The sequence below is a fragment of the Zalophus californianus genome, chromosome 8 (assembly GCF_009762305.2).
Source record: "Zalophus californianus isolate mZalCal1 chromosome 8, mZalCal1.pri.v2, whole genome shotgun sequence".
In the NCBI taxonomy this organism is placed as follows: domain Eukaryota; kingdom Metazoa; phylum Chordata; class Mammalia; order Carnivora; family Otariidae; genus Zalophus; species Zalophus californianus.
Genome location: NC_045602.1, coordinates 139,701,151 through 139,728,247, shown reverse-complemented (window position 1 = coordinate 139,728,247; position 27,097 = coordinate 139,701,151). Strand labels below are relative to the sequence as shown.

The following is a 27,097-nucleotide window of genomic DNA, read 5'->3' as shown; positions in this document are numbered from 1 at the left end:
GACCATGGGATCACACGCAACACCTCGCAGCCTGCCCTTTGCTTGGAGCCCTTCGGAGGGCTGCCCCTGGTCCTTTCCTCTGGGGCCAAGGACCCGTGCCTCCCTAAGCCACACCACTCAGGCCTCCCCCACGGGCCTTTGTTCTTGTGCAGAGGGTAAGGGAGCCGCAGGCCCAGGCCCGGCCAGCAGGCCTCTCCTCCCCTCTCCTTCCCTCCAGCCAACCAGGCCCCGGGCCACCTGCAGAGGCCACTGACCTCCCACCTGGGGTGCACTGTCCTGCCTCCTTCCTTCTGGGCCCTCTCTAGCACTGAGGGGGCCGCCGAGAGCCCACTGGGAAGGGTTGGACTGGAAGCAGCTCTGCCCCAACCCCCAACCCCTCCTCAACCCAGCAGGACGCCCCTCCCCCTTTGGTGCAGCTCCAGCCTGACCCTCGGAACCGCAGTTCCTCGTCCTCTGCAGGGTCAGGATGGCCCTTCTCTGTAGCATGAGACACAACTAACGTTCCCCGCCAACACACTCATCCACACAGAAATGGAACCCTCAGCTACCCCCAGCCCAACGCTCAGGAAGGCACCCCAAGCCTGTGGGGCTCGCAGCCACAGCCGGACGCAGCTGGACTCTCACTGGTGGGGTGGAGAGCAGGGGACACTGGGTAGCTGGTACTTGAAGCACAGGGACTGTGTCAGGGTGGTGAGGGTGCCCATCCTTGCCCTACTGTGGCTGCCGGGGGGGGGGGGGGGGGGGGGGCGCTGTCCATGGTGTTGAAACCGAACCCCGACCCATTCTCACCTCCCACCTTGTCTCTCCCTCAGGGTCCAGGCAGGGGGCGAGGGCAGATGGCCACCCTCCACCCTTGGCTTCCTGGAAGGGCCCAGGCTGGCTCTGGCTTCGAGCTCCCTGAAGCTTGTTTACATTCTAAGGGGGGGTGCTCCTCGGGTTTAGGGACCCAGATCCTCCTTCGGATCCCTCTTCTACAGGGTGGCTCCACCTGGGCCCTGGGAGAGTCACCGCCCCTTGCCCACCTGCTCCCTTTGCTGGCCGAGCCCTGTACCACCTCTCTGCCTCCTCTCTGCGGGCAGGGCAGTGGGGGTGTTGCTCTCCTTCTCTTGGATCAGACCAGGTTTTTGCGCAGCCGGCAGCATCTCTTCTTGCCATTTTTACATGTCAGAGTCCTGAGCACAGAGGCTCGGCCCTTCCGTTCCCAGTAACCAGCGACCCATCACCCTGGCCCTCCGGGAAGAAGGGCTGCCATGGGTGTGGGGGTGGAGCTGACCAGTAGGTGCTGGGTGGGAAAGGGAGCCCGCCTCCAGCCTCCACCCTGCCCGCCCTTCTTCCCCCGTCTGGTGGGGACCTTCTTGATGGGCCTGGAGCCTCTGAAGGTTTCACAAAAGTCAACTTACTGCTGCCAGGCCCCAGCGCGGGTTTGTGCTTCCGTTGGCTCCGGGGGCGCGGGCCCAGCCTCTCCGTGCCCCAGGCTCGCTGCACCCCGCACCGCTCTCCGCTCTGCCCACGCCGCAGTTTCTCCCCGGCACACAAGATTTTGTGTTTGTGGATTTATTTGCGAGCTCCCCGGCTGTGAGTGAAGGGCGCAGGGAGGCGGCGCAGCCGGGGCGGCTCAGGGCTCCGGGTTCCAGGCAGCTGCCTCCATGCGCACAAAGGCCCCTCTCGCCACGGGCCGGCAACTTGGAGACAGGTCAGGTGTCTTCTTGGGGGCGGGACGTGGGCCGAGACCCCCTCCCCCTTCTCTCCCCTCCGCCTTCCGCGAAAGCCTGAGAATGGCGAATGGCGTGGGATTAAACAAACCCACAGAAACCGGTGAAGAACCCCCGCCCTCGCGGCTCAGCTGCCTCGTCACCCGCCCCCGCCCCTCCGGGGCTCGTCGTGCCTCCAGAAAGGGGTGGGGCCGTGGCCACATCTGGGAACAGCTGGCTCTGGGCTGCTTGACCTTTGCCCCCATTCCCAGGTGGGGGAGGAGGGGGACTGGGGTCTTACCTCCCGCAGGGGGTGGGGGGGAGAGCGGGAGGCCAGTGGCGCTTGCCTTAGCTGAAGCCTGGGGAGGGGAGGCTGAGGCTTCCAGCCGGAGGGAGGAGGGGACAGTTTGCAAGGGACTCCAAGCCCATTCTCTGCTCTGGGTCCCCTGTAGCCACAAAATGGTCCACAGCTTCCGACTCTGACTTGGGAGGCCCCCACCCACGACCTGCCCTTGCCATGAGGCCCAGATCCCCTCCACCAGGCACCAGTAACTCCCCTGACCAGTAATTTCCCCTGAGGGACGCACCCAGGTCCGTCTCCCCCTTCCTGCCACAGCCAGACTAAGGGTCACAGACGCCAAGCAGGGGCCAGGGGGAGAGGGGCCCCACCCAGCCCGGCAGGGACCCTCTGCTGGCTGCTCATTCTGGGGCCTTTTCCACCCCCACGTGTTCAACGTGCTTTGCCTGTCTGCCTCACCCTGTAGGACTAGGAGGTGGGGGTTCAACACAGCAAGACCTGCCCCCAAGCTCAGGCTCAGTCCCTGCCTGGGGCCAGCCACCTGTCCCCCGGCTTAGGACGGGCCCACATGAGGAGGAGGAACTTGCCCTTTGAAGCTGGTGGGGGGCCAGGACCCCCACCATGCTTGAGTTCCCCTGGGTGGGAGAAGCCACCACAAAGGCTGTGATTGTGAGCCAGGCCAGGCACACAATGGGGTGGGCCGCTCAGGGGCCAGGGCCCCACATGGAGATGAGGCCACAGCCCCTTCCCTGCTCCCTCCTCCCTGGCCCCGCCCAGCCCCACCAGGAAAGCCGGACAGAGGGCCCAACAGCCCAGAGCGGCTCCACCCTGATCCCTGAAGGACTGGGCACTGGGCCCGAGGGCTGTGTGGCAGCCCGTGGTTGCTGCGGGGACCAGGTAAGTGCCGCACCTGGGCTGGGCCAGGCGGAACACCCCCACACCAGTGCACTGGTCCCAGGCCGCCGTGAGCGGAGGCTGGATGCCTGGCCAGTGGCGGGAACAGGCCTTTTGTTGTGCAGGCGCCCCTGCTGGACCTCCCTGAGGCTCCAGGCAGCTCTGTGGCCACCCAGCTAGGAAGCAGAAGCAAGGCCAGTTGCCTTCCCCACCAGCCCCTCCAGCCCCTGCCCCTGGGCTAGCCTCCCCACCCCGCAGGGCTGGGTCCTGGCTTCGAAGCCATCCCCCACTGCCTCCCAGAGGGTGTGTTGTGGGGAGGGAGCCCAGGCTGGCCCCCACTGGCCTCACCTAGGGTCTTGGTGTCTGCAGATGACCCCTGGGCAGGGAGGGGTGAGGGCTTACCCCCACTGCTGTCCTCCGGAAAGCATTCAAGAGGCCTGGAACAGGTGTCTGGGGTCTGGTCTCCCTGGGATTCTTGGAGGGCCTGCAGAGCCCGACTCACCAGCCTTGAGCAGTCAGAGACCCTTGGCTGTGGGGCCCAGCCCGGCTGCAGGACCGTGGACAAGGACACCCTGGAAAGGACATTCCTTCTGGAACCTGGGTCTTGCAGAGCTAGGGGCAGTGACACCGCAGTTGGTTATGTGTTCCTCAGGAGGGGGATGAGGCCAGCCTGGCCCCAGGTGGGGGGCCCTTTGTCCCCCAAGTCCGCTCAGGGGCAGGGGCTCTGCTTCGTTCCTCCTCCTTGCCTGTGGCCACCCACCCTGTGGGGCAGCAGGTGAGGAGGGACAGCTTCCCCCTGGTGGCCAACCCGACCTCTGAGTGGGAGCAGGGGTGCCTGGCCCTCAGACAGCCCCCCACTTCCTCGGGCCCTTCTGTAGTGCCCCCCCAGCAAGGCCCCCTCCCCCAGCATGAAGCAGAATGGGTTCAGCCCGGGATGTGGCCTGCCCTGCGCCTGCCCTGCTCCGAGGCCCCCAGGGCTGCCCTCTTCTCCCTCCGTCCTCGGGGCCCCCCACGGGGCTGTCCCACCACAGGGGCCCCAGAGCCTGAGCCGCCCACACCTGGATCCTGGAAGGTTGGGGATCCTGGCAAACGGCTTGGGAGCAGCAGGAACCTCCTTGGCTGGGCTGACGGGGACAGATCTGGTCATGGGAAGGGACAGCATGGCTTCCTGCTGGCCCGGCCCTTGGTCCAGGTCTGCGTCCGGTGTCCCGGTGTCTCTCCTGTCCTATAACTGCCCTCCGCCGGTCTCTCCTTCCTCGGCTCTCTCCCGGCGGCCACCCCTTTCTCCTTCCCTCTCTGACCCTGGACCCCTCTCCACCTCTGAGAGTCTCTGGCTCCCTCTTCCCCCCTAATCCACACCTCCGTCCGGGAGGCCAGCCATCTGCTTCTCATGAGTGATTCTGGCGGGAACGTGGGGTCCTTGGAGGGGCCCCAGGGCCTTCTTACACTTGTCTGCTCTTAGGGGCAGTGATGCCCCCCGCCCTGTAAGTCAAATGTGACAGGAAGTGTCCCCTGTGGGGAGAAATGTCTGGAATGTCCTTGCCCCCAGGAGAAAGCCCCCTGTGTGTGGGACCCAGGCCTGGGGAGGGGGCTGGAGGTGCCGACAAGCCCTGGTCCCCGGGACTGAGCAGGACAGTGGACCCCAGGAAAGTCAGCCGTCCTATCTGGCCAGTGCAGACCCTGGGGAGGGGCACGAGAGCCCCCCACCCATGACAGGGGGTATGGGAGCTTTGTGGGGTCCAGGGAGGGGACAGACAGGGAGCCGGGGCCGCGTGCCTGGCCGTTCAGGGAGGAGACAGGAAGTGTGGGGAGGGACTGTGGGGCCAGTGGACGGGGGCCTGCCCAGTGCTGGGCGGGGGACAGGGGGCGTGCTCAAAGGGGCCCGGGCTTGGCCCAGGTTGGGGGATTGCCCACCTCGGGCCGGGTGTGTGCACAAGGGCCCTCGGTGCTGGCTGGCCTGTGTCTCATGGGAGCCGTCGATCTCCGAGGCGTCCGGTGAGGCCTCGGCTTTCCTGGCGTCTGTCCATCGCGGTTCGTGCTTCCTTAGGGCACGTGGCAGTCATTTCCTACCGGTGCGAGCATAAAGCTCTTCTGAAGTACGGTCCTTAAGAAGAAGAGTGGACGAGAGAGAGACCAGGAGGAACGCGGGTGGGCGTCTGTGCTGAGGGGCCTCCATGTGCCGTGCTGGGGGCCTGGCTGCTTCTGCACAGAAGGCTTGAGTCAGCCTCGGGTTTCGTGGCCCAGTTTGTGACTCCAGAGATTCTGCTGTTTCCCACCCAGCGCCTGCCTGGGGGGAGGTGTGCCTGGCGTGGGCACAGTGGTGATGGGCTGGAGGGGCAGGTGGACACTAAGCCAGGGCCCTCCTGGGAGTCCGCAGGGGGCTGAGTGGCCGCTGGGCGGGGGCAGAGGCGAGGAGGGCCCTGGACGTGTGCTGTGGGCACTGGGCGTCTCGAGCCTTCTCGATCACTGTACCTTCTTTCGGAGGCCGTCTTAGATACTACTTCTAACAAAGGCGTGAAAGAGTGCTAAGCTCTGCTGTTTGCCCTCCTGTGGGCAGTTGTCTGCCCTCGGTGGCTGCATCCGTGGGCCCTGCACCTCTGGCTTCCAGGTGCCCTTGGCCATGGGAGGCACGAGCCAATCTGAGGGCAGAGGCTGTGTGGGTGGGTGGTTCCCCTGTGCCCTTCTTGCGGGTGCCCTGTCCTTGATGGACGGTGGCACCTCCTCCCAGGGGCCTGCTCCCTCATGCTTCTCTGTCCTGGCGGGGGGGAACAGTCTCGATGCCAGGAGTCCCTCGTGCCCCTGCCCACACCCTCGTAGGGTACCCCTTTCCAAACTCTCCCACATCACGCACCTCCAGGAACCTCCGCCTCTGGCCAGTGGGCCTTCCCTACGAGGACTGAGTTCATGGCAGGTTTTCCTGCCGGCCAGGGCAGCGCAAGAGACTCTCCCGGGGCTCCCCTCCAGTGGCTGAGGGAGGGGGAGACAAGGCTGATACTCAGATTGCGTGGAAAGAAAGGTGGAGGCATTCCCTGCGGGAGACCACAGGGTGGGGTGGGGGTGGGTGGGTGAGGAAAGCTTCAGGAGGAGCCCCCGCGGCTTGCTGGGTCCTTCCAAGCCCCGTGTGACAGCAGTGGCCGGGCCCCCAGGGGAGAGTGTCCCCGAGCACTTGGGGGTTTTTCCTGCAGGAGGGAGGTGAGTGGGGCTGGGCATCCCGTCTCCATCTCTGAGGGCCCCAGATTAGGAAGGCAGCTCTGCAGAAGCTCAGGGCTGGCCCCAGAGTCACTGCAGGGAGGGAGCACCCGAGACTCCCAGCTCTGCTTCCCATCCTGCCCATGGTAATGATTGCGAAGCGGTGCCCAAATTCTGAGAGCCAGGCCCCCACGCCCATCCGTCTTCCAGGCAGGGAGGTCGGGGAGGAGGGTGAGGGAGCCTAGGGCTGAGGGGCGGGGGCCCAGCTGCACCGCCTGGCTGGGCCTCCCATGCTGTGCCTTCAGTCAGCCGGCTCCTCGCTTGGGGGCTGAGAGCCGCACGCAGCCATGTGGAGGCTCGTGGGGGCTCGGGTGCTTGGGACAGAAGTGGGTCTCTCTCGGGACCCTCCCCGGGTGGAAGAGTCATGTCCTCTGTACAAGAGGGGAGGGAGGCAGCCAGAGCCCAGCATGCCTGACGTGTGGCGAGGGGCCTCCTTCCTCAGCTGGGGGGGCGGGCGCCGGCCAACGCCTGCAGGTGCCGGGCCCTGGCAGGGGCATGGTGACCCCATGTCCCTGGCGGCCCCTCCCATGGCCTGAGTGTCCACGGTTTGGTTTAATCAGAGCTGAAGCATCAGGACTCTGCCTCGGTGTCTCTTCTCCCTGTCCTGGCAATAGGCTTCACGTAGGACATGCCATCTCAAAACTGCTCTGGCGCTCGTCCGCAGTCCGCAAGCTGCTGTCCCGGCTGCGGTAGCCCCCTCAGCACGGAGCCTTGCCGTGGGAGAGTGTCTTCCCTGGGAGACCCCAGGGTCTCATGCTGGAGGGCTGTGCACGAGGGCCAGGGACTCACCACCGGGGACGCCGGGAGGGGGACCACACCCCCACGGCGCGTCTGTCCCTGCGGGTCCTCCTAGCCTCGCCGCCGGACCATGGCCCTTTCTCCGGGGAGGGCAACAGCTGATTCAGATGCACGCACCATGCGGGGCAGCGGGGCAGGGCCGGGCCTGGACGTGCAGCCCTGGGGGCCGGTGCGCCCTCCCTGCCCCTGGCGTCTCCCCAGGGTGGGGCCTCCTCCTGACTCGGACACCTGTGGCTTCGCCTCAAAGAGGGTGGAGGCCACTCACCTGCGTCCTGTCTTCAGGGGCTGCCCTGGACGATCATTTCCTCTCACTCTAAAGGCAAACATTTGTATGGTCGCCCCACTTGCCGCCCCAGGCTCTGCCCCCAGGAGCCACCCACCCTGCCCCGGGCCCCACACCAGGATGAGCTTCTTGGCCACTGCTCATGGCAGAGAGGAATCTGCAGGATCCCCAAGTCCCTGAAAACATCACAGTGGGAGGAGCACTTGGGGGAGGGGAGCTGTACCCTCTGCACCGAAGCTGGGGGGGGGGGGTTGGGCGGGGCCGGCTGGACTGTCCATCGTGGACAAGGCCCCGGGACGGCCCCACAGCAGCTCTCGGCCCCACGACCTCCGCCCTCCTCCAAGAGGTGACCTGGGGCACGCGGCGTGCCCAGAACCCCACCGGGGACCCAGGCCAGGGGAGAACAGGGCCTCCCTGGTTTCTGCCTGCAGAGGCCCCCACGGCTGGTCCTGCTGCTGCGCCAAGGCCGATATTAATGAAAATAATTGGTTCGGGTTACCGCCGGTGCCCAGAGAACGAGGGCATGCTAAACTTGCGTTCTTGTCTCTGCAAAAATATGTTCTTGTAAACCGTTCCTGAAAGCGGAAGGTTCCCAAGACGTCGAGAACAAGAGACCACGCCGGCTGGTGCGCTGTCCTGGGCGCTCCCATCTGAGGTGACCCGCGCAGACCCTGCCCGCCCCTCACCCTCCAGAAGCCTTCCTGTGGGGCCGGCCTGGCCCCTGGAATTTGGCGGCCAATCTCGGTCACCTTTGCTGGCGTCTCGGGCTGGGCCTGGCCTCCTGATGCAGGGGTGGATCCTGGAAGCAGACAGACCTGGGCAGGCCCCACTTGCTCCCTCCTCACCAAGGGCTTCCGACCCACCCGAGCCTCAGTGTCCTTATCTGAGAAATGGGGACAATAGCAGCCCCTGCCCCCTGGGCCGGGAGAGAATTCAGGGAGAATAGATGTTTCATTTGTAGAGGTAACATCTTAATGCAAATGCACACTTCTGAAGGCACACCCCCTCCCACATGTCAGCGTCGCACCCCGTAATCTGGGTGGTGGGAACTCAGGGGACCCTGGCAAGGGGCAGGTTTCTAAACCCCTGGGACGTCCCCCTGGCCTGGAACCTCGAGTGCAATGGTGTCCTGTTTACGGGGCTTCTGGCAATTCTGGACCTCGGGGAGGCCCTGCCATGTTCTGGCAGCCTCATCCGCAGGATAGGGAGGGTGCTCAGGACCCTCCAGGGCTCTCCACTGATTTCTGGCACCCCCACCCCAAGGCCTGGTTGGGCCCCAGGCCTCCTGCCCTCTCCTCCCTGCTGGCCTGGGTCACCTGTCCCCATAGCACTGGCTGGGACACATTCCCTCCAATCCCAACCCTCAGCCATCACTGGGCCTGCCTGTGGTGCAGTCCCGACCCAGCCCCGCCTCTGCCACCCCTGGGCCAGGACCCCTCCCCCTTTGCCTGGACACCGGAGCCCCCACCTGCCGGCAGTGCACTCCACAGGGAAACACGGTTCTCTCTGGCTTCTTTCCTCCACCCCGAGTGTCCGGTTGGCCCCCAGGCCCTGATGACGGCCCCCCACCTGCCTGTCTGGTCTGTCCCCATCCTCATCTCTCTGGACCCTCCACCTGGTCCCCGCCCAGAGCAGCCCCCCAGTCTCCCTCAGGCTTTCCTCTTGATACCGAGGTTCCATGTGACACTGGGGGTGTGTTTGCCTGTTGGCATCTTCCTCATCGTCTGTGCTGGACCACCTTGACGCTGGGTGGCCCTGCCCTGCAGGCCCAGATGTGCAGGGCTGATTCCTGGGGGACTCAGAGCGGTGACCGCCCCTCGCCTGAGGGTCAAGGGAGGGCAGGGAGTTGGCAGCACCTGGGACAGTGTGGCCAGGGGAGGGCCAAGGTGGAGGAAGCAGGTGGACAGGGAGGGCGTAGGGCCTGGACAGGTGGTCTGTAGGCTCAGAGTAGGACAGCAGATGGGGGAGAGGCCAGCAGAGTACCCAGCTGAGGTAGGGCCCAGGTAGGCCCCGTTAGGGCTCAGGTAGGGCCCAGGTAGGCATTTGTGGAGATCATCTCTGTTCCAGGCACAGTGAGATGGCCTGATGTCACCAGGGAAAGGGGAAACTGAGGCTCAGGCTGCAGTGGCCCCTCAGGGCCTGTAGCTGGTCAGGGGAGGTCAGGAGCGGGGCGGGGAGTGACCTGGCACCCTCTTCCTGGTGTGCAGAGCCACAGAGATCTTCCCCTCTGTCTTGGCAGCAGGCTGGGGGCACGTGGCCCCATTGCCCCCTCCTCTGGACACCCACCCCTGGTCTGGCACAGGCAGGGGGCTGGGTGGGGTGGGAAGGGGCAGAGCCCAGACCGGCTGCGGGTCACCTCTGTGCTTGGAGCCTGCTGGGTCCCTGCCCCCCAGGCCATGTTCAGGACTCAGGGCTCTGTGAACCTGGTGGGCTTGGGGTCTCTCTGCACCCTCTGAGCTCTGGGGCACAGCTTATCCAGACTTGGGGAGAGGACAGGTGAGCCAGGGTCTGGGAAGGAGCAGCCATGCTCCCCAGTGCCCATGGGGATGGGGATGGGCGGCTATGTTTCCAGTGGAGGGTATCGCAGAAGTCCCACGTGCAGGATTCGGATTCAGGAAGGCACTGGGGTGGGGTCAGTCCAGGCACAGGCGGGGCGAGCTGCTGTCCCTGGCTGGGGCCCACTCCTGTTTGGGCGGGTGCTGGCCACAGCAGCCCTCCTTGGACCACACCTGGCCAGGCCAGGGCTGCCAGTCTTCTCGTGGGGATGCTGGTACTTCCCACTTGAGGCCCAGATGCAGTGAATCACCCGGAAGCCTTCCTGAACCCCATCTCTCCACAGCCCTGAGCTCTGGGTGTTCAGCTCCAGGGCAGGAGGGGCTTGCTCTGCTGAGCCCTCTCTTCTGGGACCCCCAGCCTGGCACTCAGCATGAGGGACGGTCAGCAGCTAGACCAAGGGGGAAGCCATTCGGGGCATCCCGTTTATGCCTGCAGTCAGCGTAAAGAATGACACGGACAAGCTTTTGTTACAAGGACAGTTGGGAAGCTACTGGGGTTCTCATCCTCACTCACCAAATTGACTCACCGAGCATTCACTGGGCCCTGGGCCCAGAGCAGCGCGGTGACAGCATCTGGACCCTCCCCTTCGAGGTTGGAGCCAGGGGTGGGGGTCAGGTGTGGATGGGTGGGCACATCTCACGGATGCATCTGTTGTTGAACACGTGCAAAGAGCCCAGAGGTGGCTGGCTGTATGTGGTAGCACACGCTTCTCCAGGACGAACACCGCGTGGGGCAGCGTGCTGGCAGAGGGCATGGGGAGGGGGCACAGACGCCCCTGGGGAGGGGCCTGGAGGCTGTGGAAGAGAGTTCAGACAGCCCTGTCCCTCAACCCCTCCTCCAGCCTCCTGCATTCCCCCCCCAGCCCCCTAGCCCCTCCTTTCTCTCGTGGTCAGAAGCTCCAGATTTGGATAAATGCTACGTCATGGAGAGGGACCTGGCTTCCCCAAGTGGCCCCAAAGGTCACCAATGGAAGTGCACGGGGTGGGCTCCTGAGGGGCAAACCTGGGCCAGAGGAAGAGGGAGACAGGAGGGACCAAGCAGAGAAACCCACCCCTCTCTGTGGTCTGCTGTAGGTGCAGCTTGCCTTGCAAACTTTCCGGGGGTGGGCTGGGGTGGGGAGTGGTCCTTGTCCTCTGGACATCCAACTGGGATGGACTCCTCGCAGCGTAGCCGCAGGTGATGGCCCAGTAGCCACATGGAGCCCCACCTTGTCCTCCAGATTCCTTTGCATACTTTCTGGTCCCTGCCCTTGAGGTGTGTAACCCTTGCCTCAGGCTCTGCTTTCTGGGGATCTGTGCTAAGACAGGAACTGGGGCTCCAGGAAGCGGCTGGGCTGACACTGGAGAGGCTGGTGAAGGCTGTAGTCACTGCTCTGTCACTGCCCCTGTCAGGGAGCAAGGTGCGGGGGAGGGAGCGGACCCGTCCTTCGGGAGCCCCACCGCGCTGTTCTTGGCTCCTGGGCAGGAACTCAGACCCTGCTGCGGCCCCAGGGCCTGACTGCATGGTGGCCGGGACGCCCGGGGTCAGGGCTGGGACTGACAAGATCCAAGCTGTCTAGCTGTGTAGACCACTCCCGGGACCAGGCAGGAAGTCTGTGGAGCCTGCCCTTTGGCCGCCCAGCGGTTCAAAGAGAAAATGGATCCAGGAATACTTGAGCCACCAAGTGGTTAATTGGCTTTGCCTCAATCAGCCTGATGAATATTCATGAGGTGCGCTGTCCTCATCAGGCCAAGGTCTGCATCTAACGCCACCCCCCCACCCCCCCCACCCCCGCATGCTGGCAGTGCCTGCCTCGTACCCCTCTCGGTCCGAGCTGACAGACACCAGCCCGCACTCGGCTCTGATTGGCCCAGCTGCTCTCAGAGATGCCATAGCAACCCTGGCTGGTTGCCTAGCGATTCATCCCTCTTTTCCTTTTTCCTAAAGCCGGAGCCAGTAATCCATAGGCTGGGGTGGAAATGTCTTTGTGCCGTGGTGTGTGCACGTGTGTACCTGTGTTTGCATATAGGTGTCCGTGTGTCTATGGGGTGTGTGCAAGGGGGGAGCTGAAAGGGACTGTCCTTCCACCAGCAGACCTCAGGCCCTTGGGATGCGCCCGTGCTCCGTTGCTGCCTGCCTCCCCTGTCCTGCGCTCAGTCTGGGCACATCCCTTGCTTGGGGACAGTGATGATGAAGCTTAGGTCCAGACGGGACGTCCTCGGACACCTGCTGTGCCACCCACCAACCAGATCTCCGGGCCCCAAGTCCACGGGGGCCACAGGCACTGGGGGACCAGGCCTTGTCCTAAGCAAACCCACCCCATCTCGTAGCTCTTGGTGAAGCGATGGTGATGTCAATGCTCAGGCCCTGTTCAGCAAGATCACCCGGCTTCTGCTTCATAGACCAAACTGTCAGGTCCACGCACTGGGGTGGATGGGAGTTGACCCGCGCTGCGATGGGTCCTGCGTCTGGGGCCTGGCTGCCACCACGAGGCCAGGGGAGCCAAGGGCCAACCCTGCTCTGTCCTGGACCTGTCCCCCTAGAAGGGGTTTCTAGTGGACATTGAGGGACCAGCCCCTCAGGAAGAAAGTGGTGGGAAGACCCTCTCTGATTGGTGTTGCCATTTATTCCTTTTGTTTAGAAAGGACGTAAGGAGGATTTCAAACCGAGGATGTTGGCAGTACACACCTAGATAGGTTTGGAGTCTTGAGCAGAGGTTGGAGGGGTCAGGCATGCCCTGTGGCTCCCAGGACTGGCGCTTGGTGCCCGGCACAGCACGCCCCCTGCTCCTGGACAGGTGTGCCTGGGAGGGGGACCCTCCTGGGTGCCGACTGTTGCCCTCTAGGTCGTGGGGTCCTGTCTGCCCTGTCCAGACAGGCTGGGGGAGCAGGCGGAGCAGATGGCCCTTGGAAGTCGAGGCAAGGGCCCACTGGCCAGGGGGATGCCGGGTGGGAGGCCTGCTCACCTTCCCAGAGGGACGTGGAGAGGCCACTGTTCTCGTGGGAGGAGATGGGGGGATTGCAGCAAGCACCCCAGAGATGTGTTAAACTTCATTTTGAGACATCAAAGAAACTTAACTCTTTGACGTCAATACTGCGTCAGGATTAAGAAATCAGAGAACTGGACCCAAAGTCAGCCACCACTAACATTTAATCGGGGGTCATGAAACAGCAAAGTAGAGCAAACCGCTGACAGGCACGCGGAGGCACATATTTTGCTTTCCCCGGAGGGGGCGTCTCAAGGCGCCATCTCTTCGTGGGCGGTGCGTGCGCGTGTGCGCGGTGCGCGCGCGCGCTTAGGTGTGCGCGTGGGCGGTGCGTGCGCGTGCACTTAGGTGTGTGCATGCGCGTGGGCGGTGCTCCGGCTTCCTGATTGAACACAGCAGATGCCGGTCTCTCGTGAAAGCTACACAGCAGCTTTATCTCTGGTTGATGGGGAGGGAAGGAGATCAAACCTGGCTTCCCGGGGCCCGGGCAGCCGGAGAAGCGGTTGTTCGGCTGTGGAACGCGGCCCAGGATGCGTGACAGCCAGGTGGCCGTGCGAAGGGCGACGGGGCCCATTCCCGCGGGCTGATGGAAGACCAAGTGGAGCTTTGATGAACCTGGAGATGCTCTTGGGGCATAGTCGGAAGCCCCACATCAGTTCCTGCTGGGCGCTGGGCTCTGAGAATCCTCCCCATGTCTCCCCGAGACCCCCTCCTAGGTGGGCAAGGGCTGCGCTCTCCGGCCCAGCGTGGGGTGAGGTCAGGCAGGTGGGAGGGCGTTTTCCAACCAGTCGGGCTTTGTGCTACGAAGGCACTTGCCCAAGAGGAAGGATGTGTGGGTTCCCCTGGGAAGCCCAATGTGGGGAGCCTCCGATGGCAGCGCCCAGAGCCTTCTCCAGAATCTCAGGATTAGGGTTCACTCCCATGGCTCCTGATCTGTGTCCACACCTGGAAGGGGTGGCTGATGGGCGGGGACAGGTGTGGGGGGAGCTGGTGTGAGCAGCAGTTGTGAGTTGAGGGGCATGCCTGGTGCTGGGAATATCCAGGCGAAGGCAGAAGCCCGCACAGCTTCCTTAGAGCCCGTGCGGGGACAGACTGGAGGCCTGTTCACTCCCAGCCAGGGGGGGGTCCCTGGGCTCGGCCTGGGAAGCCATTTGTGACCTGGGGCCAGAGCCCAGCTCCAGTGAGCATTTTCTGTAGCACGTGGCCATCGTGTGGTGTCAGAGGCCAGGTGGCTGCACCCCAGGACTGAGTGGGCCGGCTGGAGCACATGGGCCAGCTCGCTGTGAGCCCCTCGCAGGGAGGGCAAGGGCTGCTCCACCGGGGAGGTGGGCGAGCACACACGCGTGCTCATGCACGTGCACACACGTGGCCCTCCACCCCAGGCCCAGCCCTGGTTTTCCAGCCCTGACTCCAGCCCCACCAACTGGGCCCCCTGGGAGGAAGAGGGGTGGGGGGTCATCTAGCTCACTTTTTGTAGTTTCACCCTTCCCTTGTTTTGTGGTGTGTTGGATGACAGCTTTCTGGAGGTACAGTTCACACACCCTAAACTCACCCATTAACATGTGCAATGAAACGGTTTCTCACGGTGTCCAGAGCTATGTAGCCCTCATGACACCCATCAGCCCAGCCTGAAACCTGGTGCCACAGACATTGCTCTGCACCCCCTCCCTCAGCCCGAGGCAACCACTGAGCCACTTCTGTCTCTTAGGGTTTGCTAGTTTTGGACGTCTCATATAAACAGAACGGTACAACGTGGAATCTCATTCAGCAGGATGTTTTCCAGATTCATCCATGTGGGGCTGTGTCAGTGCTTTGTTCCTTGTAATGGTTGAATAATATTCTTTTGTACAAATAGACATTTTATTTATCTACTCATCATGTGTTAGACATTTGGGTTGTTTCCACTTTTTGGCCATTATGAATAAAGCTGCTGTGGACATTGTGTACAAATTTTCCTGTGGATATATGTTTTCATTTCTCTTGGACATACACCTGTGAGTGGAATTGCTGGGTCGCAGGGTTACTCTATGTTTAGTTTTTTGAAGAACTGCACTATTTTATGTTCCCATCAGCAGTATGGGAAGGTTCATCTGGCTTTTTAATTTCTCTTATTCTCTGAAGACTAAAGCCATCCATCCACCCACCCACCCACCCATCCATCATCCATCCATCATCCATCCATCCATCCATCCATCCATCCATTCACCATGCATCCATCACCCGTGAGTTTCCTGAACATCTTCTGAATCCCAAACCTGGGTATATGAGCCGTGGAATTCAGTGGGGTCATGGCTCTCTGTCCTTCAAATGCCAGGAGGGTCTTTAGGCTGGGAAGCACAGTGATGGGCACATGCACCTACATCCTGGGGTTTTTCTTGCTTTTAAGAGAGGACTGTGCAGGACACGAGGGATGTAATTTCAGGTCCCAGATGATGCTCTAGTGCAATGGCCATTGCTGTCTCTCACGGGGCTCTCCCCATCCTGTAAGCTGCCCCACCAGGCCAGCTGATCCCAGAAGCCTTCTAGGGCAGCAACTTATCAAACTTAAATGGATGCTTGAATCACCCATAGGACTGGGGGGCCCTGAGATTCTGCGTTTCTAACAAGTCCCAGGAGGGCCAACGCCACAGACACTGGGGCACGGGACCCAGAGCACACTCCCACGTGTTCTCATGGCTATATCCACACCATGGAGATGCCCCTCCCTTGATGAAGTCCTGTTGTTGGCATGGGTGGAGGTCTCTCTAATCGGATGAACCTCGCCGAGGACAGGAATCCCGCCCCCCCCACCCATACACCCTGCAGCTGAACCCAGTGTCATTCGCAGGTGCTCTGCCTCAGGTGCCCACTGCTCCACCGGAGGTGAGTGCAGCCCACAGGTCTGCTGGGAGGAGCTCTGTGGGGGCTGTGCAAGGACCCGCGAGCCCTCCCAGCTTGGGAGTCACCAAGGGGCCAGAAGCGCCTAATCTCCCAGGGGAGGACCCAGGCAGGAGCTGCTGTCGCTACCCAGAGGTCTAGCCACAGGAAGGGCAACCCCAGTGTCCGGAGCACATCGCAGCTGGGGCTCTGTGGAAGCGATGCCCCCTCTAGCGGCTGGTGGCCAGCAGGGCGGGGGAGGTGGACGCAGGTCAGTAATCCCTGGCGTCCCCAGGAAGTTGGTCCTCACTTAATACCTCCTGCTCCGCTGGGGCCATACCCGCCTGACCGAACCACAAATAGCACCGAACACGAATCAAATCAGAGGCTTTATCTTTGGAAATTAATCCAGCTCAGAGCAGGATTAACCAGGACATCCCTGCAGACAATGGTGCCCAAGGTCGGGGGAGTCGAGGGCTCGGCCGTGGAGCCCTGATTTCCTGCATTTCCTCAGCGGGAGCCAGCGGGGGTCCCTAACCCTGTCCCAGCCCCCCTCCTCCCTGGGCAGGTATGGCAGGTGGGAGGGCCTGCAGATGGGAGGTGGGGGGGTCCTGGCCCCCAGGAGCCGGTGGGCCCCGAGGCCGAGCTCTGTCCTGCCTCCTGTGAACAGGGGTTCCCAGCCCGGGGACCTGGGGGTTGAGTCCACTCAAGGGCCTTCTTCCCCAGCTCGGCAGGGCTTGGTTAACCGGGCGACCCTCACCCCCTGCTCTCCGTTCAGGTGCCTCAGATAGATAGCGCACGCCCTGGGACCCTGGGAGACCGCGGTGCCAGCCGGGTCCTGGGTCTTTGAGGGCCTGGAGCCCCCTCCCCACACGTCTCCCGTACTCCAGTGACCAACGTTCCTGCCACTTCCATTCTGGGTCCCTCTCACCCCAAGCCAGGGACGATTGGGGTCCAGCTGCATGGATTCTCCTTGGCGCCTGCCTTGGCTGTCCTTGGGGTGGGCACAGGACTGAAGGGATCAGTGAGTGAGGGATCTACAGGAACCTTGGCTGCACAGAGCAGAGATGCTAGAAAATTGGGGTTGCCTTGAGTCTCTTACGTGAGCTTGGAGGAACATTGTGTTTTGTCTTCTGCTGTTTTCAAAAGTGCGTCTTTATTCTGTATGTGTGTTTTGGAAACTGCCTTCTGTCCTCGTTTAAAAGCAGAGGGTGGATCTTTGTGGCGAAGCACAAACCCTTGGTTGCTGGCGGGAACGGGGGCAACCAGAAAATAGAGGGAGAAGGGGGAGGGGAGGGGGGGTAAGACCGGGAGGAAGACAGAAGGGGGAGGGAGAAAAGGGGGGAGGGGGAGGGGGCCAGGGGGGGGAGGGGGAGGGGGCCAGACAGGGACAGGGGCGGGGACACGAAGGGGAGGGGAGGGCACCATGCCTGTTTCCCCCTCTCTCCTCCTAGCAGCTCCAGGTAGGGCTTTTGCCTTCCTGTCTGTCAGAGGGGGCCATGGAGGCCTGACACCCCTGCCCCCCCAGCACGATCTCCCAGCAACCCCAGGGCCTCCGTTCCTCCAGGCTCTTCCCCCCCCCGGGCCTCCCACAGCCCAGACAGGTGCAGGCCAGCCAGCCCAAGGGCACACAGGAGGGTGGGCGGACACCTTCCCCGCCATGCTCCTCTGTCCTCTCCTCCTCCCCATCCTTGGTGGTCCAGGGCACCGAGGGGACATGGCCTACAGAGGGAGGGTGGGTGGGCGTGTCCCTGGACGTGCAGGCTTGCCCCTCCCACACCCAGTCCCGTGTGTGGATTGAGGGGCGTGGGGGGCTAGGAGGGTGGTCTGGCTCCTGGCCTGTGGGCTGACCCGAGTTCCAGTCCCAGGAAGGACTTCAGCCAGATTTCTGCACGGTGGTGGCTTTTAATAGTGATTTTATCGATCTCTGGGATGTCCTTGTTCACGTTCTTTGATTATGCTTTGATCTTAGAGCTGGGCCCGTTAGATGGGACACGCTCGCATGAGTGACAGGTACACCTTTAAACGGAGCCGCAGGCCTGGGCAGCTTTGGAGGGTCGGCCCCACTCACAGCACACAGCCTTTATTACTCTGTTAATTTGGAAAACAGGTCATGGAAAATTAAATTGCTTAAAATAGGTCACCAATTATAACTCTGCATTCTATTAAAATGAGAGCATCTCTGGAATCTTTGTTAGTTTATTGTAATTAAAGGCAAAATATGCAGAGTTAAATCATCGCTGGCTGTGTTGGGTGGAGGTGGCCTCACGGCGGCCTTGCCTCTGCTGGATGACCCCAGCTCGAGTGGCATCTTGGTTCATAGTCTATGAAAATCACTTTGTGATCAAAGTCCCAGCAGGACAGAGGACAAATGAATAAAAAAACACATTTCTAAACATTATGAATAAAAACGAGGCAAAGTTTTATGCTTTAGCAAAATGGGGTTGCTGTCTTGACTCAGTTCAATCCTGTAATCACCAGCGCCTACAACAGGGTCGCTTCCGCGTGGCCTTGGTGGGCGCAGAGCAGGGCCAGACCCAACTCTGGTCTGGTGGCGCCCGCCTTCTCGTGGCTTCATGTGGGAGCTCAGTTGCCAGCAGCCTTCTGAGAGGACACAGGGGCACAGAGAGGCTGAGGAACTCGCCCAGGGTCCACACTGCGGTCCTCAAGCGAAGGGCCCTTCCCCTAAGACAGGCCTTGAAGTTCAGCTCCCAGCTGGGGCAGCTCTGGGAACGGGGGACCCACCTCCCCACCCTCAGAGGAGGAAGTTTCCTGAGATCCAAGCCAAGGCCCCTCCAGCGGCTGCCTGGAAAAGCCCTGGACACAGCCTGGGGCCTTGGGAGGGGGTGGCTGAGGGAGCCCCCGTCGTGGGAGGATGTGGGGGTAGGGGCAAGGCCCCAGGCTGTGTGTCAATTCAGCCACAAATGACGTGGGCAGCGCTCTGGAGGGGACGCAGCCACGCAGCCTTACCTGGCCTGGTTCTGTGCCAGGCTGCCCAGCGGCGGAGCAGATCCGTGGGCACAGAGACGCCCACCACGCGCAGGCTCTGCTTGCTCTTGGCGCCGCCACAGACCGCAGACCGCGTGCCTGAGCGCCGCCTGCCGCTCTGGGGGGCTCGGGGGGGGGCCGAGTGGGCCTGCTGTCCCCATCTGGCTGTGTCCTACAGGTCGTTTGGGGCGAGGACCTGCCTTCTCATGTGGACGGAGGTGAGCGGCCAGATGGCAGCTCCCGCACACTTGCTGTGTTACTGCAGGTGAGTCCTCAGCTTCTCTGGGCCTCTGGTGCTTCCGGCTGTGGCTGCCGTTGCCATAGTTCAAAGCCCCGACACACCCCGGTCACATGGGATGCTTTGCCTGTTAGCGTCTAGAACTGTGACCACACTGAGGGTCCCTGTGTATTCCAGAGGCCCAGCGAGAGGTTCGTGGTGAATTCTATCTGGATCTGCTCAGAGGGGTGCTCATGAGCACGACCCTGGAGCCCCCCCCCCACCCAGAAGGCAGGCAGGACCTTGTCGTCCATGCAGTATTGGACATCTGTCCTGGGAAGAAACAAACCCAGGCAAGCGACGCCCCTGTCCATGGAGTTGGGGTGCACGCTGGTCATTTTCCACTGGGGCGCCCCTCAGCTGGTCTAATTGACCCTTGAGGCCCTGTCACTGGTGTTATTGCAAAAAATCATTTTGTACTTTATTTGAACAAAAGGACACTTTGCTGAGTGGGTTCTTTGCGGGCGGGATTGTACTGTTTTATTGCAATTTACCTACATTGCTGCAATCTGATTTAAAAGCACATTCTAAAAATAAATGCTCCTTTTAAAACTGGCCCTTAGGTTGAGTCTCTCCGGGGATGTGCTGTTTGTTCTGACTGTGGGCAGGCATGATCCGGGATCCCCGGTGGATGCAGAGGGCAGCTGTGACAAAGTACCACAGACTGGTGGCTTAGAACAGCAGAAATTCATTCTCCTACAGTCTGGGGGCCAGATGTCGAAGGGAGAGGGTGGGCAGGGCTGTGCTCCCTGCAGAGGGGGAGCCCCGTCTGCCCCGGCAGCTGCTGGTGGCCACAGGCATCCTTGGCCGTGGCCGCACTGCTCCCATATGTGTCCTCACCCCTGCTCAGCCCGCGCTCTGTGAGTCCCCAGCTCACGCCTCGTTTCTGCCTGGCCTGTCCACTGCATGCCGGTCTGGAGGGGTCTTTCCCGGGCTCAGACCCTTCCTGTCAGTGCTGAGTGACCTGGACCGACAGAGCTCATGTGACAGGTGCAGGAATGACCACAATGCTGGAGCCCAGCCCAGACCTGACTGTAAGTCTTCATGGGACCAGAAGTCTGAGGGGCCTCAAATCAAGTCTGTGCTCACGCTACATGATGCCCAAGTGCTGAGATAGAAAGTGAGCTCTTCTGGCAACTTCCACGTCTCTGGAGGGCTGCCAGGGAAACACACCAATTAAATATTTTCACCAGGTGCTTGGGCTCCTGCAGACCAGGTTTCTCGTAGGCCATGCAGGGTGTTAGCGCAGTTGTGGCAAATACCACATGTGGGTGTTGGGAACGGGGAAGCTGACCCTGGGAACCTTGGCTCTGGGAGACCCCCACAGACAGACGATCTTGTCCCAGGAGGTGGCTGAAGGCAGGAGGGGCATGGACAGCATTCACTGTGGCTTGGGGTGGGCTCTGGAGCCTGGCTGCTTGGGGGCATCTTGCTTCTAACACCTTGCTAGCTGTGTCACCTTGAGGCAATCATTTAATCTTGCCCCCCATCTCCCCATCTGACAAATGGGGCCAGTGGCCGCCCAGCCTCATGTGTGTGAGCTGTATGCTAGTCAGTTGAGACTGTGTCTGGGTGGCATTTCGCTCAGGCTGATAGGAGGTCCCCAGTTAATGTCAGCTGCTCTTCCATCAAACAGACCAGAATTTCTTGCTGTGGTCTCAGGACCATGTATATCAGAATCACAATGGCGGGGGTGGGGCTTGGCAAAAATGCAGCAATTTCTGGGGCAGCCTTTTGCATCCAGCCATAAAACAGACGACGCACTGAGTCCTTGCAATATCGATGATCTCAGACATTTCTGTGCCCCCAGGACAGGCAAACCCATGGAGACAGGAGGTAGATCCATGGCTGCCAGGGGCTGGGGAAGAGGGTGCAGAGGACTGCCAAAGGGTATGGGTTTTTTATTGTGGGGGGGGATTAGCTGATTGTGATGGCAGTTGCACAACTCTGTACATGTATGACAAGCCATTAGTTATACGCTTTAAATGAGCAAACTGTATGGCATGTGACATACAATAAACCTGTTAAAAATTAAACATAAATATGTTAATGTACAAAGAAAGGGGAGAAATGCAGTCAATGGAAACAGAGCTTGAGATGATCCAGATGTTGGAATTAGCAGACAACGACTTTAAAATGTCTATTATAAATATTTTCAAGGATGTAACCGACAACATGGACATAATGAGTGACCGGATGGGAAATCTCAGCAGAGACATGGGAACCATGAGCTCGTTCACTGGAAGGGCCTAACAGAGGACTGGAAACTGCAGAAGAAAAGGTCAGTCAGCTTGAGGACAGACCGGTCTGAAATTGTCTGGTTGGAAGAACACAGAAGACAGCAGGGCCTTAGCGACCAGGGGGTCTAATGCATGTTCTGTGCTAATATATGGGACTAAGGTATCAGGTGGCCTAGTAACTATGTACTTGTAACTCCAAAAAGAGAAGAGAGAAATAAGGCATAAAAAATATTTGAAGAAGTAATGCTGAAATATTTCCCAATTTGGTTAAGAATAGCAACCCATGGATACAGGAAATGGGACAAACACAAAGAAAAGCAGACTTAGGCTCATATAGTTATAGCTGCAAGGTGGGGACAAAGGGAAAATCTTAAAAGCAGTCAGAGAAAAAGGATATATATATATGGGAACAATGGCCGATTCTCATTTTAAAGATTATTATTTTTAAGTAATCTCTACACTCAACGTGGGGCTCAAACTCGGGATCCAAGATCAAGAATCGCATGCTTTTCCAACTGAGCCAACCAGGTCCCCCACTGATTTTCATTTTAAACAACGGATTCCTGAAGATAATGGAACAAAATCTTCAAAGTGCTTAGTTAAAAAAAAAAAAAAAAACCCTGTCAATCAGGAATTCTCCATCCAATGAAAATTATCCTTCAAAAATGAGGGTAAAATAAAGACATCTGAGACTTTTTATTTTTTAAGCTGAGAAAATCTATTGTCAGAAGACACGAACTACAAGAAATGTTAGCGTTCTCCAGGCTGCAGGGAAATGAAACCAGGTGTAATTCATACCTATAGGAAGGAATGAAAAGCACCGGAAAAGGTAAATATTTGAGTACATAAATGTGAAATTTATAGCATCTGTGGAAGTAAGAGTGTATGTCAACAGTAGCATAAAAGACATGAGAGTGAGTAAATGGAAGTTTATACTATTGTAAACTTACTTACATTTTATATAAAGTGACTCAATATTAATTGTAAGTGGCTACTGTAATTTAAGAATTCATGTTGTAACTCCTAGATCATCCACTAACAAGAAGGGGTTTTACTTTATTTATAATAGGTCAATACAGGAGATAAAAGGAAATACTAAAAAAAATTTTTGATTTACCCCAAGGAAGTTGGGAATAGAATATAGTGTCAAAAGCACATAGAACAAAAGGAAAACAAATAACCAAGATGGTGGACTTAAACCCAACCATATCATAATCACATTAAATGTGAATGGACCAAACACTCTGGTTTAGAGGCAGAAATTGTGAAACCAAATCAAAGAAGCAAGACCCAAGTACAATGCTGTCTAGAGAACCAGGGAGGGGAAGGGCTGATGTGGCCACACTGACATCAAGCAAGTTACCAGAGAAAAGAGGTCTATTTCATCACAAAAAAGGCTCATTTCATCAGAAATACATAAATCACAAGCATGCAGCACCCAATAGCAGAACTTCAACCATGTGAAGCAAAATCAACATAACTAAAGGGAAAATAGGCAAATCCACAATCATAGCTTAGGAGATTTTAATGCCCTTCTCTCAGTCTTGGAAAGAATAAGCAGAAAAAGTTAGTAATGATACATATGATTTGAACAATACCACCAACCAACTCGACCTAATCGGCGGTGACAGACCACTCTATTGAACAACTGCAAAATGCACATTTTACAATAATCCTCAATACATTTCAAAGACTGAAATCTTTAAGAGTATGTTCTATATACAATAGAATTACATTAGAGGGCTATACGATATTCAGAAAAGCCCCAAATATTTGGAAATGAAGCAATACATTTATGAATCTCCCATGGGACCAAGAAGTCATAAGGAAACCAGAAAATATTTGTAGCGAAATGAAATAAAAGACAACATATCAGAGGTTGTGGGGTACAGCTGAAATGGTGCACAGAGGAAAGCTTTAAATGCTTAGAGCAGAAAAGCAGAAAGACCTAAATGTCTAAAATCAATTATTTTAAGTTTCCACCTAAGAATATAGAAAAATAAGAACAAATTAACCCCAAAATAAGTAGAAGGAAGAGAATAATAGTGATAGGAATAGAAATCCATAAAACAGAAAACAGGCCAACAATAAAGGAAATCAGCAAAGCCAGAAGCTTTATTAAAGATTAATAAAGCTTAATAAAGATTAATAAAATCTTTATCAAAAGATTAATAAAATTGATAACCACCCAGTAAGAATGATTAAGGAAAAAAACCCAGAGATTTTCAGCATCAGGAAAAATACTATAGACATTAAAGGAATAAGAAGGTGTTATGAGGGGGCGCCTGGGTGGCTCAGTTGGTGAAGTGAGTGCCTTCGGCTTAGGTCGTGATCCCGGGGTCCTGGGATCGAGCCCCGCGTCGGGCTCCCTGCTCAGCGGTGAATTTGCTTCTCCCTCTGCCTCTGCTTCCCCCCCGACTTGTGCTCTCTCTTTCTCTCTTTCAAATAAATAAGTAAAATCTTAAAAAAAAGAAGGTGTTGTGAGCACTTTACACCAGTGCATTAGGTGGCATAGATAAAATGGGATAATCTCTTGAAAAACACAACTATACAAAACTGACACAAGAAGAAATGGAAAATGTGAACAGTCCTGCATCTACGACAGAAAATGAATTCAGAATTTAAAAAGATCTTACCACAAAGAAGACCCCAGGCCCAGCTGGCTTCACTAACAAATGTGCTAAACACTTAAAGAAGTATATAAGTCTTAAATAAAGTCTTTCAGAAAATAGGGGGGAAAGAAAAACAATTTGTTTTGTGTGGCCAGGTGATTTTCTGGTGAATGATTGACAACAGGCTCTAGGGGCGTGTGGGGTCTGATATGCAGTGTTTATGATGTGCACACCTGTGCCGAGGCTGGCTTCAAGTCATCAATGATCACGTCGGGAAGAGACGTGGTGCACAGTGGCCCCTGTGGGTCCGTGCACATTTTCTCGAGCATAGTCAAGGCCTGGGTAACGCTGACACCCGAACCTGGCAAAGATATTACATGTAAATAATATTTCAGGCCAAATGTTTCTTATGAATGGACATACAAAATTTGTTAACAGAATAGTAGCAAGTTTAAAAACCAGCAATGTAATAAAAGGACAATGCATTATGCTCAAGTATTGTTTATCACTGGAATGCAAAGTTCGGTCAGTATTCTAAAACCAAACTATTTTACCATCGTACGGAACAACAGAGAAATACATGTGATCATCTAGATAAATGCAGACAAAAAATTCGCAAAAGCGGACACCCGCTCATGGTAAAATCTCCCTACAGATGAGGGGTGGAGGGAGCTTCCTTGGTCAGATCAAAGGCACCCAGGGAAAGCCTGCAGCCCGAGCAGGCTCACACTGTCCCTTCATGATGCCCTGGACAAAAGCCACGCTTGGGTTGTGACAGGTACGGCCACCTGGAGGTGGCAGCTCCAAATCTTTCTCTTCCAGGGAGCCCACTGAGTGTGTGAGATGCTCAGCACTGCCCATCCTGGCCTGGGCTCCGCCCTCACCTGCCTCCCAGCTCAGGCACCTGTCTGCCCAAGTGAGCAGCTCTCTGCTTTCCCCAGGTGAGTCCAGCTGGGTTGTGCTGCTCTGCTGGGTATGGGCAGGCTTCCTGGTGCAGGGTGGGGTGACTGTTCCCCACTGAGTCCCAGTCTGGCACACCGTGGGCTCGCAGAAAACACCAGCATGAAGGATCTAGCAAGCAGAGGAGCTGCTGGGGGGTCAGACTGACCGGGACCAGGTGCATGTGCTGAAAAGTGTTGCCAGAGGAGGCGGGCACAGCCAACCAACAGAGGGGTGAGCGGGCGGGGGAGTAGGGGTGGGCAGGGCCCCCGAGGGACCTGCCTTTAGCCCGGGACCTCGCCGTGGTCCCGGCTGGCCCTCCGCGGCGGGAGAGCTAGCTGAGCTAATTACAGCCACGCAGAGATGCACTGCAAATTGTTCCCAGTTAAAACAGCACATTCACTGGAACAAGGAGTGCTAATTATACTCCACTTGTTACCACCGCGTCTTGTTAATATCCCAGCAGCTGCTCCAGCAAGATAATGATGGCTCCAGCCGGGACGACGGCACAGATCGATTTTGAAAATCAGTAAGGACATGGTTCCCAGAATATTTGTCCTCCGCACACCAAGTGGAGCCTGACAGAGTGGAGCGTTTGCACCCCGACATGTGGAGACAGAAGCGTCACGTGGCTGTGAGTGTGTTAACACACCGTGCAGTGACTTGGGGATCGCGTCAGATGCTGTCTTTGCAAACGGAGCGCCCCGCCCCTGTATTTGTGGTCTATTTTGGGATTAACAGTGTTGGGTTGTGAAGGAGGACATCGAGGAACCTCCGCGGCTGACACCACCCTGTCTCCCCGTCTCCCTTTCTCCGCAAGTCTTCTGCAGTTGGTTGCTGTCTTGCTGTGCAAACAGATTTAAAAAATCGCTGTTATGACAATGAGGCTTTTTCATAACTTTGAACGTGAGATAAAATGATACTGGAATAGAGGTTTCCAGAACAACAGGGTGCTCAGATGACAGCAGCGCAAGCCCTTTTCATGACACACACTTACACAGGCTCAGGGTCTAACTTGCCAGGAACAAAGCGCCTGCTATCATTTAAAAGAGATACTTTTGATTTTGAAATAATTACAGACTCACAGGAAGTTGCCACGACCGATAGTAAGGAGGCCCGGTGCAGACTTCTCATCTATACCATCTGCAGGATCTTCTGTCACAGGGTCGTGCAACACCACAGCCAAGGCGTGCACTGTGCAAGCCCTGTGGTCCCTGTGGCCACCGTGAGCTGGCCTCAGGTCTGTTCCGCTGTCACAGAATCTTTCTCTTGCTGGTCTTCATGGTCTCCCCTCCCACCTGCAACCGGAATCTGTCCTCCACCTGGGGAAGCTGTCATTTCAAGAATGTTACATAAATGGAAACATACTGTATGTGACCTTTGGAGGTCGGCTTCATTCACTTGGCGTAATGCCCTTGAGACCCAGCCAGGACGTTGCTCGGATCGATGGTTGTTGTTATTGCTGAGCGTGTCCCACCGTCCAGCTGGGCCGTAGTCTGTTCGGCCATTCATCTATCGTGGGACAGTTGGGTTGTGTCTAGCTTGACTGTTCTGGGTGAAATTGTCAGGATAACTGTGCACAGGTTTTCCTGTGGACACAAGTATCCCTTTCTCCAGAATAAATGCCTAGGAGTCGAATGCCAGGTTGTATGGTCAGCGCAGGCTCTTGTGTGAGACCAACAGGCAGTTTCCCAGAGTCCCCGCTCCAGTTTGCATTCCCACTGGCGGGATGACGGATGGGTTTCCCCACATCCTCATCGGCATTTGGTGTTGTCGCTACTTTTTACTGCAGCTGTTCTGATGGGTGTGGTTTCTCACGTGGGCTGTTTGTGTGGCCCTGATGGCCGATGATGCCGCCCCCTCTGCATGTGCTCACTTCCCATCCGTGTCTTCTCTTTGGTGAAAAGTCTCATGTCCTTTACCTGTTTTCTAACTGGCTTGTTTTTTTACCGTTGAATTTTGAGCATTTTAAAAAAGATTTCATGTATTTATTTGAGGGAGAATGAAAGCGAGAGACATCACAGAAGGAGAGGGAAAAGCGGGCTCCCCGATGCCGGGACTCAGTCCAGGACCCCAGGATCGTGACCTGAGCCGAAGGTGGACGCCTCGCCGACTGAGCCACCCAGGCGCCCCTTGAGATTCTTCACAGACTCAAGCTGCGGGTCCTTGCAAATATCTCCTCATTCATTTTGGCTAATTTCTTTTCGTTTTGTCCACTGGAGCTCACGAAGCTCTGGACATTTCAGGCTGCAGACGCTGTGCCTTCCTACCTGACGGTCCTTCCTGCAGGGTCTCACCAATAACCTGGGATCTGTGCTGAAATTGGTTTAAAGCCGCTGGTGCCATGCTGCATCCAAAGCCAATCACTGTTTTCTCCGATAGGTTTGTTTGCAGGTAGAAGCTGGGATATCGGTTGGGAAAATGTTCATCAGACTGAAAATACCTCCTAGA

General features: G+C 57.8%; 1 long non-coding RNA gene across 2 annotated transcripts; it reads left to right on the top strand.

The window, feature by feature from the left end:
- Positions 1 to 1,414: 1,414 nt before the first annotated feature.
- Positions 1,415 to 25,549, top strand: LOC113936973. 2 transcript variants are annotated; one of them, XR_003524436.2, is made up of 5 exons: positions 1,415 to 1,693; positions 18,757 to 18,843; positions 21,016 to 21,136; positions 24,530 to 24,648; positions 25,110 to 25,549. It is a non-coding gene; the product is annotated as an uncharacterized LOC113936973 (long non-coding RNA). The 2 variants fall into 2 exon arrangements; XR_003524435.2 differs by lacking the exon at positions 1,415 to 1,693 and adding an exon at positions 2,760 to 2,886.
- The last annotated feature ends 1,548 nt before the right edge of the window (positions 25,550 to 27,097 follow it).